The sequence below is a fragment of the Syngnathus scovelli genome, chromosome 15 (assembly GCF_024217435.2).
Source record: "Syngnathus scovelli strain Florida chromosome 15, RoL_Ssco_1.2, whole genome shotgun sequence".
Taxonomy (NCBI): Eukaryota; Metazoa; Chordata; class Actinopteri; order Syngnathiformes; family Syngnathidae; genus Syngnathus; species Syngnathus scovelli.
The window spans coordinates 13,971,999-13,989,498 of NC_090861.1; the positions used below are offsets into that span (position 1 = coordinate 13,971,999).

At 56.0% G+C, this 17,500-nt stretch overlaps 5 non-coding genes and 1 pseudogene across 5 annotated transcripts; all 6 read left to right on the plus strand.

Annotated features, from left to right (window-relative positions):
• Positions 1–2,284: 2,284 nt before the first annotated feature.
• LOC125982862 (5S ribosomal RNA) lies at positions 2,285–2,403 on the plus strand. The gene has a single exon (XR_007486517.1). It is a non-coding gene; the product is annotated as a 5S ribosomal RNA (ribosomal RNA).
• An 872-nt stretch (positions 2,404–3,275) lies between these two features.
• LOC125982825 (5S ribosomal RNA) lies at positions 3,276–3,394 on the plus strand (annotated as a pseudogene).
• An 843-nt stretch (positions 3,395–4,237) lies between these two features.
• Positions 4,238–4,356, plus strand: LOC125982790 (5S ribosomal RNA). The gene has a single exon (XR_007486487.1). It is a non-coding gene; the product is annotated as a 5S ribosomal RNA (ribosomal RNA).
• Positions 4,357–7,832: 3,476 nt separating this feature from the next.
• LOC125982798 (5S ribosomal RNA) lies at positions 7,833–7,951 on the plus strand. Its single transcript, XR_007486494.1, has one exon. It is a non-coding gene; the product is annotated as a 5S ribosomal RNA (ribosomal RNA).
• A 4,221-nt stretch (positions 7,952–12,172) lies between these two features.
• LOC125982894 (5S ribosomal RNA) lies at positions 12,173–12,291 on the plus strand. The gene has a single exon (XR_007486546.1). It is a non-coding gene; the product is annotated as a 5S ribosomal RNA (ribosomal RNA).
• A 3,332-nt stretch (positions 12,292–15,623) lies between these two features.
• LOC125982884 (5S ribosomal RNA) lies at positions 15,624–15,742 on the plus strand. Its single transcript, XR_007486536.1, has one exon. It is a non-coding gene; the product is annotated as a 5S ribosomal RNA (ribosomal RNA).
• Positions 15,743–17,500: the final 1,758 nt, after the last annotated feature.

Sequence of the window (17,500 nt, forward strand, 5' to 3'; positions counted from 1 at the left end):
TAAACAGCCGATCCGCTCGGCGGGGGCTATTTTCGGCCACTTGGCTCGTGCGCACGGCCTCCCGGATGTGCCGGGCGGGTGCGCGAGCTCGCCGGCCGCTGGAAGTCGAATGAGGCGCCGCGGCCACCTCCGCGGTGCTTATAAACAGCCGATCCGCTCGGCGGGGGCTATTTTCGGCCACTTGGCTCGTGCGCACGGCCTCCCGGATGTGCCGGGCGGGTGCGCAGGCTCGCCGGCCGCTGGAAGTCGAATGAGGCGCCGCGACCACCTCCGCGGTGCTTATAAACAGCCGATCCGCTCGGCGGGGGCTATTTTCGGCCACTTGGCTCGTGCGCACGGCCTCCCGGATGTGCCGGGCGGGTGCGCGAGCTCGCCGGCCGCTGGAAGTCGAATGAGGCGCCGCGACCACCCCCGCGGTGCTTATAAACAGCCGATCCGCTCGGCGGGGGCTATTTTCGGCCACTTGGCTCGTGCGCACGGCCTCCCGGATGTGCCAGGCGGGTGCGCGGGCTCGCCGGCCGCTGGAAGTCGAATGAGGCGCCGCGACCACCTCCGCGGTGCTTATAAACAGCCGATCCGCTCGGCGGGGGCTATTTTCGGCCACTTGGCTCGTGCGCACGGCCTCCCGGATGTGCCGGGCGGGTGCGCGAGCTCGCCGGCCGCTTGAAGTCGAATGAGGCGCCGCGACCACCTCCGCGGTGCTTATAAACAGCCGATCCGCTCGGCGGGGGCTATTTTCGGCCACTTGGCTCGTGCGCACGGCCTCCCGGATGTGCCGGGCGGGTGCGCGAGCTCGCTGGCCGCTGGAAGTCGAATGAGGCGCCGCGACCACCTCCGCGGTGCTTATAAACAGCCGATCCGCTCGGCATGGACTATTTTCGGCCACTTGGCTCGTGCACACGGCCTCCCGGATGTGCCGGGCGGGTGCGCGAGCTCGCCGGCCGCTTGAAGTCGAATGAGGCGCCGCGACCACCTCCGCGGTGCTTATAAACAGCCGATCCGCTCGGCGGGGGCTATTTTCGGCCACTTGGCTCGTGCGCACGGCCTCCCGGATGTGCCGGGCGGGTGCGCGAGCTCGCCGGCCGCTGGAAGTCGAATGAGGCGCCGCGACCACCTCCGCGGTGCTTTTAAACAGCCGATCCGCTCGGCGGGGGCTATTTTCGGCCACTTGGCTCGTGCGCACGGCCTCCCGGATGTGCCGGGCGGGTGCGCGAGCTCGCCGGCCGCTGGAAGTCGAATGAGGCGCCGCGACCACCTCCGCGGTGCTTATAAACAGCCGATCCGCTCGGCGGGGGCTATTTTCGGCCACTTGGCTCGTGCGCACGGCCTCCCGGATGTGCCGGGCGGGTGCGCGGGCTCGCCGGCCGCTGGAAGTCGAATGAGGCGCCGCGACCACCTCCGCGGTGCTTATAAACAGCCGATCCGCTCGGCGGGGCTATTTTCGGCCACTTGGCTCGTGCGCACGGCCTCCCGGATGTGCCGGGCGGGTGCGCGAGCTCGCCGGCCGCTGGAAGTCGAATGAGGCGCCGCGACCACCTCCGCGGTGCTTATAAACAGCCGATCCGCTCGGCGGGGGCTATTTTCGGCCACTTGGCTTGTGCGCACGGCCTCCCGGATGTGCCGGGCGGGTGCGCGAGCTCGCCGGCGGCTGGAAGTCCAATGAGGCGCCGCGATCTCCTCCGCGGTGCTTATAAAGTGCCGATCCGCTCGGCTTGGAGCTATTTCCGGCCTCCCGTTGGTGCCGGGCGGCGTGCGCGAGCTCGCCGGCCGCGATCTCCTCCGCGGTGCTTATAAACAGCAGCATGCGCACGGCCTCCCAGAATTTGAACACATTTCGTCAATAAATTTCGCATATTGAATTTTGAAGTTTAATATAATGCAACAATTGAGCTCGACTTATACAAAGGATATATCATAAAATCGTAAATTTCCGTCGAATTTTAGGGGGTCGACTTATACACCGAGTCGACCTGTACACCGGCAAATACGGTAAATACGATTAAATAAAATGATACGACTGGCATAAAAACAAATATAAACCACATAAAAATAAAAGTCACCATTACGTTGAATTATTGGGAGCACCGAGCTTGTTTCTCAGAAACGAGCCGGTCCCATCCAGGCGTAATCGGAGACAATGAAACCCGAAGTGGTTAAGGTTTGTCTTTTAATGCAGGATGCTTGGTCTCCATGTGCCGAAGCAGTTTTGAAGGCTTCATTGGCTCGCTCGCTAGTTTCAGGGGCGATTGTGTCTATAAATTGCAAAATGTTGGGTCACCTCACGGCTTACGGCCATACTGCCCTGAGAACGCCCGATCTCGTCCGATCTCGGAAGCTAAGCAGGGTCGGGCCTGGTTAGTACTTGGATGGGAGACCGCCTGGGAATACCAGGTGCTGTAAGCTTTTTCTTTTTCTTATGTGCACTTCAATCGTTTAAGAAGCTATTTTTTACAACACCCATCACGAATGGCATCCGGAAACAGCAAGCCTAATTTAAACTCCGACATTGAAACTATAACACGAGTTTGAAAGCTATATTATGTGGTGACATCCACAGCATTGTAGTTAAATTTTTTACCGCTAGAGAGCAGACTATGTACAGTGAGCATGGCTCCCTGTGAACTCAAAGCAGCAGGCTTGACTTGTAAAAGAACCCAACACAACACTTCCATGAAGTAATTGTACTAAGTTCATTTTGTTTTTCCTTATTTAATCACTTCACTGGTTTCTTTTATATCAAACAAATTGTTTTAGGTTATTCACCTGACATGTTGATCCATCAGCTGATAAAGACGCGTCACCATCACATCTGTGACACTCTGATGAAGGCGGAAGAAACCGCCGAAACATGTCAGGTGAATAACCTAAAACAATTTGTTTGATATAAAAGAAACCAGTGAAGTGACTTCCATGAAGTGTTTTTAAACTTTTCAAGGCATTTATTTTGATTCAGCAAAATGCAGGTCGCAACGGCAAATTCGTGCTACCGCATAAAAAGCTGTCAATAACTTTTCATGATAGCCATGTTTCCAGAAAACACCAAAAGCCTTGGAAGAAAGCCTGTTTCGGCCCTGGTTGTAAAAAAAACAAAAAAAAAAAACAAAAGGGAAGGGTGACCGTCCGGGAATACCAGGTGCTGAAAGCCTTTTTTTTTTTTTTTCCCCACGTCAATTGTGAAAGGAAACTTTTACCACAGCCATCAAGTCCCGCCGCTGCTTGGCATGGTTTCAGGGGCGATTGTGTCTATAAAATGAAAAATTCTGAGCGGTCTCACGGCTTACGGCAATACTACCCTGAGAGCGCCCGCTCTCGTCCGATCTCGGAGGCTAAGCAGGGTCGGGCCTGGTTAGTACTTGGATGGGAGACCGCCTGGGAATACCAGTTACCGTAAACTTTTTTTTTTTTTTTTTTTTTCTTATGTGCACTTCAATCGTTTAAGCCAAGAACTTTTTACAGCACCCATCACGAATGGCATTCGGAAACTGCAAGCCTAGTTTGAACTCCGACACTGAAACTACAACACGAGTTTAAAACCTACATTGTGTGGCGACAGCCATAGCATTGCAGTTCACGTTTTTACCGCTAGAGGACAGACTATGTACAGTGAATAAAGAGCATGGCTCCCTGTGAACTCAAAGCAGCAGTCTTTACTTGTAAAAGAACCCAGCACAACACATTGCGCTTCCATGTAGTGTTTTTACCTTTTTCATGACATTTATTTTGATACAGCCAAATGCAGGTTTTGTGCACTTCACTTTTCCGTTGGGCATTCGCGTAGAACCCTATTCCAGTTACGGCCAGATTCTTTTAGACTAGTGGTCCCCAAACTTTCTTGCGCCACGGACCGGCTACGCGTCAGAAATATTTTTGCGGACCTGCCTTTATATATATAAATAAACAATAAATCTATATAAATAAATACTACATTTATAATAAATATATATAAATAGGATTAAATAAAATGATACGACTGGCATAAAAACAAATATAAACCACATAAAAATAAAAGTCACCATTACGTTGAATTATTGGGAGCACCGAGCTTGTTTCTCAGAAACGAGCCGGTCCCATCCAGGCGTAATCGGAGACAATGAAACCCGAAGTGGTTAAGGTTTGTCTTTTAATGCAGGATGCTTGGTCTCCATGTGCCGAAGCAGTTTTGAAGGCTTCATTGGCTTGCTCGCTAGTTTCAGGGGCGATTGTGTCTATAAAATGCAAAATGTTGGGTCACCTCACGGCTTACGGCCATACTACCCTGAGAACGCCTGATCTCGTCTTATCTCGGAAGCTAAGCAGGGTCGGGCCTGGTTAGTACTTGGATGGGAGACTGCCTGGGAATACCAGGTGCTGTAAGCTTTTTCTTTTTCTTATGTGCACTTCAAGCTCTTTTTTTTTTTTTTTTTCTTATGTGCACTTCAATTGTTTAAGCCAAGACCTTTTTACAACACCCATCACGAATGGCATTCGGAAACTGCAAGCCTAGTTTGAACTCCGACACTGAAACTACAACACGAGTTCAAAACCTCCATGTACAGTGAATAAAGAGCATGGCTCCCTGTGAACTCAAAGCAGCAGTCTTTACTTGTAAAAGAACCCAGCACAACACATTGCGCTTCCATGTAGTGTTTTTACCTTTTTCATGACATTTATTTTGATACAGCCAAATGCAGGTTTTGTGCACTTCACTTTTCCGTTGGGCATTCGCGTAGAACCCTATTCCAGTTACGGCCAGATTCTTTTAGACTAGTGGTCCCCAACCTTTCTTGCGCCACGGACCGGCTACGCGTCAGAAATATTTTTGCGGACCTGCCTTTATATATATAAATAAACAATAAATCAATATAAATAAATACTACATTTATAATAAGTATATATACCGTATTTGCCGGTGTATTGGTCGACCTTTTTCGATCCAAAATCGACCGAAAAAAATCGACCTCGACTTATACACCGAGTCATAAAATTTAACTTCGTATTCATCGCTTCAAATGTGATGGTAACCAAGGCCGTTTCTCATGCATCTCATTGTGCGTTGCACTTAGAAAATTTGAACCGGGCGGCGTGCGCGAGTGCGCGGCCCGCTGGAAGTCGAATGAGGCGCCGCGACCACCTCCGCGGTGCTTATAAACCGCCGATCCGCTCGGCGAGGGCTATTTTCGGCCACTTGGCTCGTGCGCACGGCCTCCCGGATGTGCCGGGCGGGTGCGCGAGCTCGCCGGCCGCTGGAAGTCGAATGAGGCGCCGCGACCACCTCCGCGGTGCTTATAAACAGCCGATCCGCTCGGCGGGGGCTATTTTCGGCCACTTGGCTCGTGCGCACGGCCTCCCGGATGTGCCGGGCGGGTGCGCGAGCTCGCCGGCCGCTGGAAGTCGAATGAGGCGCCGCGACCACCTCCGCGGTGCTTATAAACAGCCGATCCGCTCGGCGGGGGCTATTTTCGGCCACTTGGCTCGTGCGCACGGCCTCCCGGATGTGCCGGGCGGGTGCGCGAGCTCGCCGGCCGCTGGAAGTCGAATGAGGCGCCGCGACCACCTCCGCGGTGCTTATAAACAGCCGATCCGCTCGGCGGGGGCTATTTTCGGCCACTTGGCTCGTGCGCACGGCCTCCCGGATGTGCCGGGCGGGTGCGCGAGCTCGCCGGCCGCTGTAAGTCGAATGAGGCGCCGCGACCACCTCCGCGGTGCTTATAAACAGCCGATCCGCTCGGCGGGGGCTATTTTCGGCCACTTGGCTCGTGCGCACGGCCTCCCGGATGTGCCGGGCGGGTGCGCGAGCTCGCCGGCCGCTGGAAGTCGAATGAGGCGCCGCGACCACCTCCGCGGTGCTTATAAACAGCCGATCCGCTCGGCGGGGGCTATTTTCGGCCACTTGGCTCGTGCGCACGGCCTCCCGGATGTGCCGGGCGGGTGCGCGAGCTTGCCGCCCGCCGGAAGTCGAATGAGGCGCCGCGACCACCTCCGCGGTGCTTATAAACAGCCGATCCGCTCGGCGGGGGCTATTTTCGGCCACTTGGCTCGTGCGCACGGCCTCCCGGATGTGCCGGGCGGGTGCGCGAGCTCGCCGGCCGCTGGAAGTCGAATGAGGCGCCGCGACCACCTCCGCGGTGCTTATAAACAGCCGATCCGCTCGGCGGGGGCTATTTTCGGCCACTTGGCTCGTGCGCACGGCCTCCCGGAGTTGCCGGGCGGGTGCGCGAGCTCGCCGGCCGCTGGAAGTCGAATGAGGCGCCGCGACCACCTCCGCGGTGCTTACAAACAGCCGATCCGCTCGGCGGGGGCTATTTTCGTCCACTTGGCTCGTGCGCACGGCCTCCCGGATGTGCCGGGTGGGTGCGCGAGCTCGCCGGCCGCTGGAAGTCGAATGAGGCGCCGCGACCACCTCCGCGGTGCTTATAAACAGCCGATCCGCTCGGCGGGGGCTATTTTCGGCCACTTGGCTCGTGCGCACGGCCTCCCGGATGTGCCGGGCGGGTGCGCGAGCTCGCCGGCCGCTGGAAGTCGAATGAGGCGCCGCGACCACCTCCGCGGTGCTTATAAACAGCCGATCCGCTCGGCGGGGGCTATTTTCGGCCACTTGGCTCGTGCGCACGGCCTCCCGGATGTGCCGGGCGGGTGCGCGAGCTCGCCGGCCGCTGGAAGTCGAATGAGGCGCCGCGACCACCTCCGCGGTGCTTATAAACAGCCGATCCGCTCGGCGGGGGCTATTTTCGGCCACTTGGCTCGTGCGCACGGCCTCCCGGATGTGCCGGGCGGGTGCACGAGCTCGCCGGCCGCTGGAAGTCGAATGAGGCGCCGCGACCACCTCCGCGGTGCTTATAAACAGCCGATCCGCTCGGCGGGGGCTATTTTCGGCCACTTGGCTCGTGCGCACGGCCTCCCGGATGTGCCGGGCGGGTGCGCGAGCTCGCCGGCCGCTGGAAGTCGAATGAGGCGCCGCGACCACCTCCGCGGTGCTTATAAACAGCCGATCCGCTCGGCGGGGGCTATTTTCGGCCACTTGGCTCGTGCGCACGGCCTCCCGGATGTGCCGGGCGGGTGCGCGAGCTCGCCGGCCGCTGGAAGTCGAATGAGGCGCCGCGACCACCTCCGCGGTGCTTATAAACAGCCGATCCGCTCGGCGGGGGCTATTTTCGGCCACTTGGCTCGTGCGCACGGCCTCCCGGATGGGAGACCGCCTGGGAATACCAGGTGCTTTAAGCTTTTTCTTTTTCTTATGTGCACTTCAAGCGTTTAAGAAGCTATTTTTTACAACACCCATCACGAATGGCATCCGGAAACAGCAAGCCTAATTTAAACTCCGACATTGAAACTATAACACGAGTTTGAAAGCTATATTATGTGGTGACATCCACAGCATTGTAGTTAAATTTTTTACCGCTAGAGAGCAGACTATGTACAGTGAGCATGGCTCCCTGTGAACTCAAAGCAGCAGGCTTGACTTGTAAAAGAACCCAACACAACACTTCCATGAAGTGTTTTTAAACTTTTCAAGGCATTTATTTTGATTCAGCAAAATGCAGGTCGCAACGGCAAATTCGTGCTACCGCATAAAAAGCTGTCAATAACTTTTCATGATAGCCATGTTTCCAGAAAACACCAAAAGCCTTGGAAGAAAGACTGTTTCGGCCCTGGTTGTAAAAAAAACAAAAAAAAACAAAAGTGAAGGGTGACCGTCCGGGAATACCAGGTGCTGAAAGCCTTTTTTTTTTTTTTTTTTTCCCACGTCAATTGTGAAAGGAAACTTTTACCACAGCCATCAAGTCCCGCCGCTGCTTGGCATGGTTTCAGGGGCGATTGTGTCTATAAAATGAAAAATTCTGAGCGGTCTCACGGCTTACGGCCATACTACCCTGAGAGCGCCCGATCTCGTCCGATCTCGTAGGCTAAGCAGGGTCGGGCCTGGTTAGTACTTGGATGGGAGACCGCCTGGGAATACCAGTTACTGTAAGCTTTTTTTTTTTTTTTTTTTTCTTATGTGCACTTCAATCGTTTAAGCCAAGAACTTTTTACAGCACCCATCAAGAATGGCATTCGGAAACTGCAAGCCTAGTTTGAACTCCGACACTGAAACTACAACACGAGTTTAAAACCTACATTGTGTGGCGACAGCCATAGCATTGCAGTTCACGTTTTTACCGCTAGAGGACAGACTATGTACAGTGAATAAAGAGCATGGCTCCCTGTGAACTCAAAGCAGCAGTCTTTACTTGTAAAAGATCCCAGCACAACACATTGTGCTTCCATGTAGTGTTTTTACCTTTTTCATGACATTTATTTTGATACAGCCAAATGCAGGTTTTGTGCACTTCACTTTTCCGTTGGGCATTCGCGTAGAACCCTATTCCAGTTACGGCCAGATTCTTTTAGACTAGTGGTACCCAAACTTCCCCTCCGCGAGTCGTCACCTTATCGTGGTGGAGGGGTTTGCGTGCCCCTATGATCCTAGGAGCCATGTTGTCGGGGGCTTCATGCCCCTGGTAGGGTCACCCATGGCAAACGGGTCCTAGGTGAGGGGCCAGACAAAGCACGGCTCACAAGCCCCTTATGATGAGTAATATAAATGGACTTAGTTTTCCCTCGCCCGGACGCGGGTCACCGGGGCCTCCCTCTGGAGCCAGGCCTGGAGGCGGGGCTCGAAGGCGAGCGTCTGGTGGCCGGGCCTTCGCCCATGGGGCCCGGCCGGGCATAGCCCGAAATGGAAACGTGGGTCCCCCTTCCCATGGGCTCACCACCTGTGGGAGGGGCCGAAGGGGTCGGGTGCAATGTGAGCTGGGCGGCAGCCAAAGGCGGGGACCTTGGCGGTCTGATCCCCGGCTGCAGAAGCTGGCTCTTGGGACATGGAATGTCACCTCTCTGGCTGGAAAGGAGCCCGAGCTGGTGTGTGAGGCAGAAAGATTCCGACTAGATATAGTCGGACTAGCCTCCACACACAGTTTGGGTTCCGGTACAAGCCCTCTCGAGAGGGGCTGGACTCTCTTCCACTCTGGAGTTGCCCACGGTGAGAGGCGTCGAGCAGGTGTGGGTATACTTATTGCCCCCCGGCTGGGCGCCTGCACATTGGGGTTCACCCCGGTGAACGAGAGGGTAGCCTCCCTCCGCCTTCGGGTGGGGGGACGGGTCCTGACTGTTGTTTGTGTCTATGCACCAAACAGCAGCTCAGAGTACCCACCCTTCTTGGGGTCCCTGGAGGAAGTGCTGGAGAGCGCTCCTTCTGGGGACTCTATCGTTCTACTGGGTGACTTCAATGCTCACGTGGGCAATGACAGTGAGACCTGGAAGGGCGTGATTGGGAGGAACGGCCCCCCTGATCTGAACCCGAGCGGTGTTCTATTGTTGGACTTCTGTGCTCGACACGGATTTTCAATAATGAACACCATGTTCAAACATAAGGGTGTCCATGTGTGCACTTGGCACCAGGACACCCTAGGCCGCAGTTCGATGATCGACTTTGTAGTCGTGTCATCGGATTTGCGGCCGCATGTTTTGGACACTCGGGTGAAGAGAGGGGCGGAGCTGTCAACTGATCACCACCTGGTGGTGGGTTGGCTCCGATGGTGGGGGAAGATGCCGGTCCGACCTGGCAGACCCAAACGCTCTGTGAGGGTCTGCTGGGAACGTCTGGCAGAATCTCCTGTCAGGAAGAGCTTCAACTCCCACCTCCGGCAGAGCTTTTCCCACGTCCCGGGGGAGGCGGGGGACATTGAGTCTGAGTGGACCATGTTCCGCGCCTCCATTGTTGAGGCGGCCGACCGGAGCTGTGGCCGTAAGGTCGTTGGTGCCTGTCGTGGCGGCAACCCCCGAACCCGCTGGTGGACACCGGCGGTAAGGGATGCCGTCAAGCTGAAGAAGGAGTCCTATCGGGCCGTTTTGGCCTGCGGGACTCCGGAGGCAGCTGACAGGTACCGGATGGCCAAGCGGAACGCGGCTTCGGCGGTTGCTGAGGCAAAAACCCGGGCGTGGGAGGAGTTCGGTGAGGCCATGGAGAATGACTTTCGGACGGCTTCGAGGAAATTCTGGTCCACCATCCGGCGTCTCAGGAGGGGGAAGCAGTGCAACGTCAACACTGTTTACAGTGGGGATGGCGTGCTGCTGACCTCGACTCGGGACGTCGTGAGTCGGTGGGGAGAATACTTCGAAGACCTCCTCAATTCCACCTACACGCCTTCCATCGAGGAAGCAGGGCCTAGAGACTCTGAGGCGGATTCTCCAATCTCTGGGGTCGAAGTCACTGAGGTAGTTAAAAAACTCCTCGGTGGCAAGGCCCCGGGGGTGGATGAGATCCGCCCAGAGTTCTTAAAGGCTCTGGATGTTGTGGGGCTGTCATGGCTGACACGCCTCTACAACGTTGCGTGGACATCGGGGACAGTGCCTCTGGATTGGCAGACTGGGGTGGTGGTTCCCCTCTTTAAGAAGGGGGACCGGAGGGTGTGTTCCAATTACAGGGGAATCACACTCCTCAGCCTCCCTGGTAAGGTCTATTCAGGGGTGCTGGAGAGGAGGGTCCGTCGGGAGGTCGAACCTCGGATTCAGGAGGAGCAATGTGGCTTTCGTCCTGGCCGTGGAACAGTGGACCAGCTCTACACCCTCGGCAGGATCCTCGAGGGTGCATGGGAGTTTGCCCAACCAGTCCACATGTGTTTTGTGGACTTGGAGAAGGCGTTCGACCGTGTCCCTCGGGAGGTTCTGTGGAGGGTGCTTCGGGAGTACGGGGTGCCGAGCCAACTGATAAGGGCGGTTCGGTCCCTGTATCACCGATGCCAGAGTCTGGTCCGCATTTCCGGCAGTAAGTCGGATTCGTTCCCAGTGAGGGTTGGACTCCGCCAAGGCTGCCCTTTGTCACCGATTCTGTTCATAATTTTTATGGACAGAATTTCTAGGCGCAGCCGAGGCGTTGAGGGGGTCCGGTTTGGGGACCTCAGCATCGCGTCTCTGCTTTTTGCAGATGACGTGGTGCTGTTGGCTTCTTCAGGCCGTGATCTCCAGCTCTCGCTGGAACGGTTCGCAGCCGAGTGTGAAGCGGTCGGGATGAGGGTCAGCACCTCCAAATCCGAGTCCATGGTCCTCGATCGGAAAAGGGTGGAATGCCCTCTCCGGATCGGGGATGAGATCCTGCCCCAAGTGGAGGAGTTCAAGTATCTTGGAGTCTTGTTCACGAGTGAGGGGAGGATGGAGCGTGAGATCGACAGGCGGATCGGTGCAGCGTCGGCAGTAATGCGGACCCTGTACCGGTCCGTTGTGGTGAAGAGAGAGCTGAGCCAAAAGGCAAAGCTCTCAATTTACCGGTCGATTTACGCTCCTACCCTCACCTATGGTCACGAGCTATGGGTCGTGACCGAAAGAACGAGATCTCGGGTACAAGCGGCCGAAATGAGTTTTCTCCGCAGGATGTCCGGGCTCTCCCTTAGAGATAGGGTGAGAAGCTCGGTCATCCGGGAGAGACTCGGAGTAGAGTCGCTACTCCTCCACGTTGAGAGGAGCCAGATGAGGTGGCTCGGGCATCTTATCAGGATGCCTCCTGGACGCCTCCCTGGGGAGGTGTTCCGGGCATGTCCCACCGGTAGGAGACCCCGGGGACGACCCAGGACGCGCTGGAGAGACTATGTCTCTCAGCTGGCCTGGGAACGCCTTGGGATCCCCCGGGATGAGCTGGATGAAGTGGCTGGGGAGAGGGAAGTCTGGGAGTCCCTCCTGAAGCTGTTGCCCCCGCGACCCGACCCCGGATAAGCGGAAGAAGATGGATGGATGGATGGATGGTACCCAAACTTTCTTGCGCCACGGACCGGCTACGCGTCAGAAATATTTTTGCGGACCTGCCTTTATATATATAAATAAACAATAAATCTATATAAATAAATACTACATTTATAATAAATATATATAAATAGGATTAAATAAAATGATACGACTGGCATAAAAACAAATATAAACCACATAAAAATAAAAGTCACCATTACGTTGAATTATTGGGAGCACCGAGCTTGTTTCTCAGAAACGAGCCGGTCCCATCCAGGCGTAATCGGAGACAATGAAACCCAAAGTGGTTAAGGTTTGTCTTTTAATGCAGGATGCTTGGTCTCCATGTGCCGAAGCAGTTTTGAAGGCTTCATTGGCTTGCTCGCTAGTTTCAGGGGCGATTGTGTCTATAAAATGCAAAATGTTGGGTCACCTCACGGCTTACGGCCATACTACCCTGAGAACGCCTGATCTCGTCTGATCTCCGAAGCTAAGCAGGGTTGGGCCTGGTTAGTACTTGGATGGGAGACTGCCTGGGAATACCAGGTGCTATAAGCTTTTTCTTTTTCTTATGTGCACTTCAAGCTCTTTTTTTTTTTTTTTCTTATGTGCACTTCAATCGTTTAAGCCAAGAACTTTTTACAGCACCCATCACGAATGGCATTCGGAAACTGCAAGCCTAGTTTGAACTCCGACACTGAAACTACAACACGAGTTAAAAACCTCTATGTACAGTGAATAAAGAGCATGGCTCCCTGTGAACTCAAAGCAGCAGTCTTTACTTGTAAAAGAACCCAGCACAACACATTGCGCTTCCATGTAGTGTTTTTACCTTTTTCATGACATTTATTTTGATACAGCCAAATGCAGGTTTTGTGCACTTCACTTTTCCGTTGGGCATTCGCGTAGAACCCTATTCCAGTTACGGCCAGATTCTTTTAGACTAGTGGTCCCCAACCTTTCTTGCGCCACGGACCGGCTACGCGTCAGAAATATTTTTGCGGACCTCCCTTTATATATATAAATAAACAATAAATCTATATAAATAAATACTACATTTATAATAAGTATATATACCGTATTTGCCGGTGTATTGGTCGACCTTTTTCGATCCAAAATCGACCGAAAAAAATCGACCTCGACTTATACACCGAGTCATAAAATTTAACTTCGTACTCATCGCTTCAAATGTGATGGTAACCAAGGCCGTTTCTCATGCATCTCATTGTGCGTTGCACTTAGAAAATTTGAACCGGGCGGCGTGCGCGAGTGCGCGGCCCGCTGGAAGTCGAATGAGGCGCCGCGACCACCTCCGCGGTGCTTATAAACAGCCGATCCGCTCGGCGGGGGCTATTTTCGGCCACTTGGCTCGTGCGCACGGCCTCCCGGATGTGCCGGGCGGGTGCGCGATCTCGCCGGCCGCTGGAAGTCGAATGAGGCGCCGCGACCACCTCCGCGGTGCTTATAAACAGCCGATCCGCTCGGCGGGGGCTATTTTCGGCCACTTGGCTCGTGCGCACAGCCTCCCGGATGTGCCGGGCGGGTGCGCGAGCTCGCCGGCCGCTGGAAGTCGAATGAGGCGCCGCGACCACCTCCGCGGTGCTTATAAACAGCCGATCCGCTCGGCGGGGGCTATTTTCGGCCACTTGGCTCGTGCGCACGGCCTCCCGGATGTGCCGGGCGGGTGCGCGAGCTCGCCGGCCGCTGGAAGTCGAATGAGGCGCCGCGGCCACCTCCGCGGTGCTTATAAACAGCCGATCCGCTCGGCGGGGGCTATTTTCGGCCACTTGGCTCGTGCGCACGGCCTCCCGGATGTGCCGGGCGGGTGCGCAGGCTCGCCGGCCGCTGGAAGTCGAATGAGGCGCCGCGACCACCTCCGCGGTGCTTATAAACAGCCGATCCGCTCGGCGGGGGCTATTTTCGGCCACTTGGCTCGTGCGCACGGCCTCCCGGATGTGCCGGGCGGGTGCGCGAGCTCGCCGGCCGCTGGAAGTCGAATGAGGCGCCGCGACCACCCCCGCGGTGCTTATAAACAGCCGATCCGCTCGGCGGGGGCTATTTTCGGCCACTTGGCTCGTGCGCACGGCCTCCCGGATGTGCCAGGCGGGTGCGCGGGCTCGCCGGCCGCTGGAAGTCGAATGAGGCGCCGCGACCACCTCCGCGGTGCTTATAAACAGCCGATCCGCTCGGCGGGGGCTATTTTCGGCCACTTGGCTCGTGCGCACGGCCTCCCGGATGTGCCGGGCGGGTGCGCGAGCTCGCCGGCCGCTTGAAGTCGAATGAGGCGCCGCGACCACCTCCGCGGTGCTTATAAACAGCCGATCCGCTCGGCGGGGGCTATTTTCGGCCACTTGGCTCGTGCGCACGGCCTCCCGGATGTGCCGGGCGGGTGCGCGAGCTCGCTGGCCGCTGGAAGTCGAATGAGGCGCCGCGACCACCTCCGCGGTGCTTATAAACAGCCGATCCGCTCGGCATGGACTATTTTCGGCCACTTGGCTCGTGCACACGGCCTCCCGGATGTGCCGGGCGGGTGCGCGAGCTCGCCGGCCGCTTGAAGTCGAATGAGGCGCCGCGACCACCTCCGCGGTGCTTATAAACAGCCGATCCGCTCGGCGGGGGCTATTTTCGGCCACTTGGCTCGTGCGCACGGCCTCCCGGATGTGCCGGGCGGGTGCGCGAGCTCGCCGGCCGCTGGAAGTCGAATGAGGCGCCGCGACCACCTCCGCGGTGCTTTTAAACAGCCGATCCGCTCGGCGGGGGCTATTTTCGGCCACTTGGCTCGTGCGCACGGCCTCCCGGATGTGCCGGGCGGGTGCGCGAGCTCGCCGGCCGCTGGAAGTCGAATGAGGCGCCGCGACCACCTCCGCGGTGCTTATAAACAGCCGATCCGCTCGGCGGGGGCTATTTTCGGCCACTTGGCTCGTGCGCACGGCCTCCCGGATGTGCCGGGCGGGTGCGCGGGCTCGCCGGCCGCTGGAAGTCGAATGAGGCGCCGCGACCACCTCCGCGGTGCTTATAAACAGCCGATCCGCTCGGCGGGGCTATTTTCGGCCACTTGGCTCGTGCGCACGGCCTCCCGGATGTGCCGGGCGGGTGCGCGAGCTCGCCGGCCGCTGGAAGTCGAATGAGGCGCCGCGACCACCTCCGCGGTGCTTATAAACAGCCGATCCGCTCGGCGGGGGCTATTTTCGGCCACTTGGCTTGTGCGCACGGCCTCCCGGATGTGCCGGGCGGGTGCGCGAGCTCGCCGGCGGCTGGAAGTCCAATGAGGCGCCGCGATCTCCTCCGCGGTGCTTATAAAGTGCCGATCCGCTCGGCTTGGAGCTATTTCCGGCCTCCCGTTGGTGCCGGGCGGCGTGCGCGAGCTCGCCGGCCGCGATCTCCTCCGCGGTGCTTATAAACAGCAGCATGCGCACGGCCTCCCAGAATTTGAACACATTTCGTCAATAAATTTCGCATATTGAATTTTGAAGTTTAATATAATGCAACAATTGAGCTCGACTTATACAAAGGATATATCATAAAATCGTAAATTTCCGTCGAATTTTAGGGGGTCGACTTATACACCGAGTCGACCTGTACACCGGCAAATACGGTAAATACGATTAAATAAAATGATACGACTGGCATAAAAACAAATATAAACCACATAAAAATAAAAGTCACCATTACGTTGAATTATTGGGAGCACCGAGCTTGTTTCTCAGAAACGAGCCGGTCCCATCCAGGCGTAATCGGAGACAATGAAACCCGAAGTGGTTAAGTTTTGTCTTTTAATGCAGGATGCTTGGTCTCCATGTGCCGAAGCAGTTTTGAAGGCTTCATTGGCTCGCTCGCTAGTTTCAGGGGCGATTGTGTCTATAAAATGCAAAATGTTGGGTCACCTCAAGGCTTACGGCCATACTACCCTGAGAACGCCCCATCTCGTCCGATCTCGGAAGCTAAGCAGGGTCGGGCCTGGTTAGTACTTGGATGGGAGACCGCCTGGGAATACCAGGTGCTGTAAGCTTTTTCTTTTTCTTATGTGCACTTCAATCGTTTAAGAAGCTATTTTTTACAACACCCATCACGAATGGCATGTCAGGAATGAGTTGAGCCAGGGCGACCAAATGCAGCTTGAACCAGGATTTATTGCGGGGAAAAGGAGTTGGAAGGGAGGCAGGTGGGGAACGAACGACACAGACGGGAGGAAGGCTCACGGCCAGCAAAACAGACAGACTGACCGACATGAAGTCCCCTTGGACAAGATTAAAATTCTGACCGTGAGCCTTCAGACAGACCGAGGGAAAACCAGATGACACGAACAGGAACACTGGGCACGAACAGGAATGGACACAACAGTAGACACCGACAGGGAGAAACACACGGGCAGGGCTTAAATACACAGGGTAACAATAGGAAGCAGGTGACAGACATTATGGTAACGAAAGGGGTGTGGCCGAGTGAAGTGCAGGCCGAGCGTGCTGTGGCACGGGCGTGACAGTACCCCCCCCACAAGGGACGGCTCCCGACGTCCCAAAAAAAAAAAAAGTCCAAGACTGTCCAACAAGAGCCGGGAGGAAATGGGGAGGTGGCCGCATGTCACACACCGCCGAAGGCCGACTGGGTGACGGCCGCTGGATCCACGCCGCCGGAACTGGTGGCGGCCGCAGCATCCGCGCCGTCGGGACTGGATCGGGGGGCGGCCGTGCGTCATGCGCCGTTGAAGCCGACTGGGTGACGGCCGCTGGATCCGCGCCGCCGGAACTGGTGGCGGCCGCAGCATCCGCGCCGTCGGGACTGGGTCGGGGGGCGGCCGTGCGTCATGCACCGTTGAAGGCCGACGGTGACAGCCGCTGGATCCGCGCCGCCGGAACAAGTGGCGGCCGCAACATCCGCGCCGTCGGATCTGTTTTGGGAGGGGGCAACCGTGCATCTTGCGTCGCTTGAACTCATCTCCTTGACGACCATGCAGCAGTTGCGGGAGCCGGCAAAGGTTGGTCCAAGCGCTGGTCGCTGTGATGGTCGGTGTCTTCTGTCAGGAATGAGTTGAGCCAGGGCGACCAAATGCAGCTTGAACCAGGATTTATTGCGGGGAAAAGGAGTTGGAAGGGAGGCAGGTGGGGAACGAACGACACAGACGGGAGGAAGGCTCACGGCCAGCAAAACAGACAGACTGACCGACATGAAGTCCCCTTGGACAAGATTAAAATTCTGACCGTGAGCCTTCAGACAGACCGAGGGAAAACCAGATGACACGAACAGGAACACTGGGCACGAACAGGAATGGACACAACAGTAGACACCGACAGGGAGAAACACACGGGCAGGGCTTAAATACACAGGGTAACAATAGGAAGCAGGTGACAGACATTATGGTAACGAAAGGGGTGTGGCCGAGTGAAGTGCAGGCCGAGCGTGCTGTGGCACGGGCGTGACATGGCATCCGGAAACAGCAAGCCTAATTTAAACTCCGACATTGAAACTATAACACGAGTTTGAAAGCTATATTATGTGGTGACATCCACAGCATTGTAGTTAAATTTTTTACCGCTAGAGAGCAGACTATGTACAGTGAGCATGGCTCCCTGTGAACTCAAAGCAGCAGGCTTGACTTGTAAAAGAACCCAACACAACACTTCCATGAAGTAATTGTACTAAGTTCATTTTGTTTTTCCTTATTTAATCACTTCACTGGTTTCTTTTATATCAAACAAATTGTTTTAGGTTATTCACCTGACATGTTGATCCATCAGCTGATAAAGACGCGTCACCATCACATCTGTGA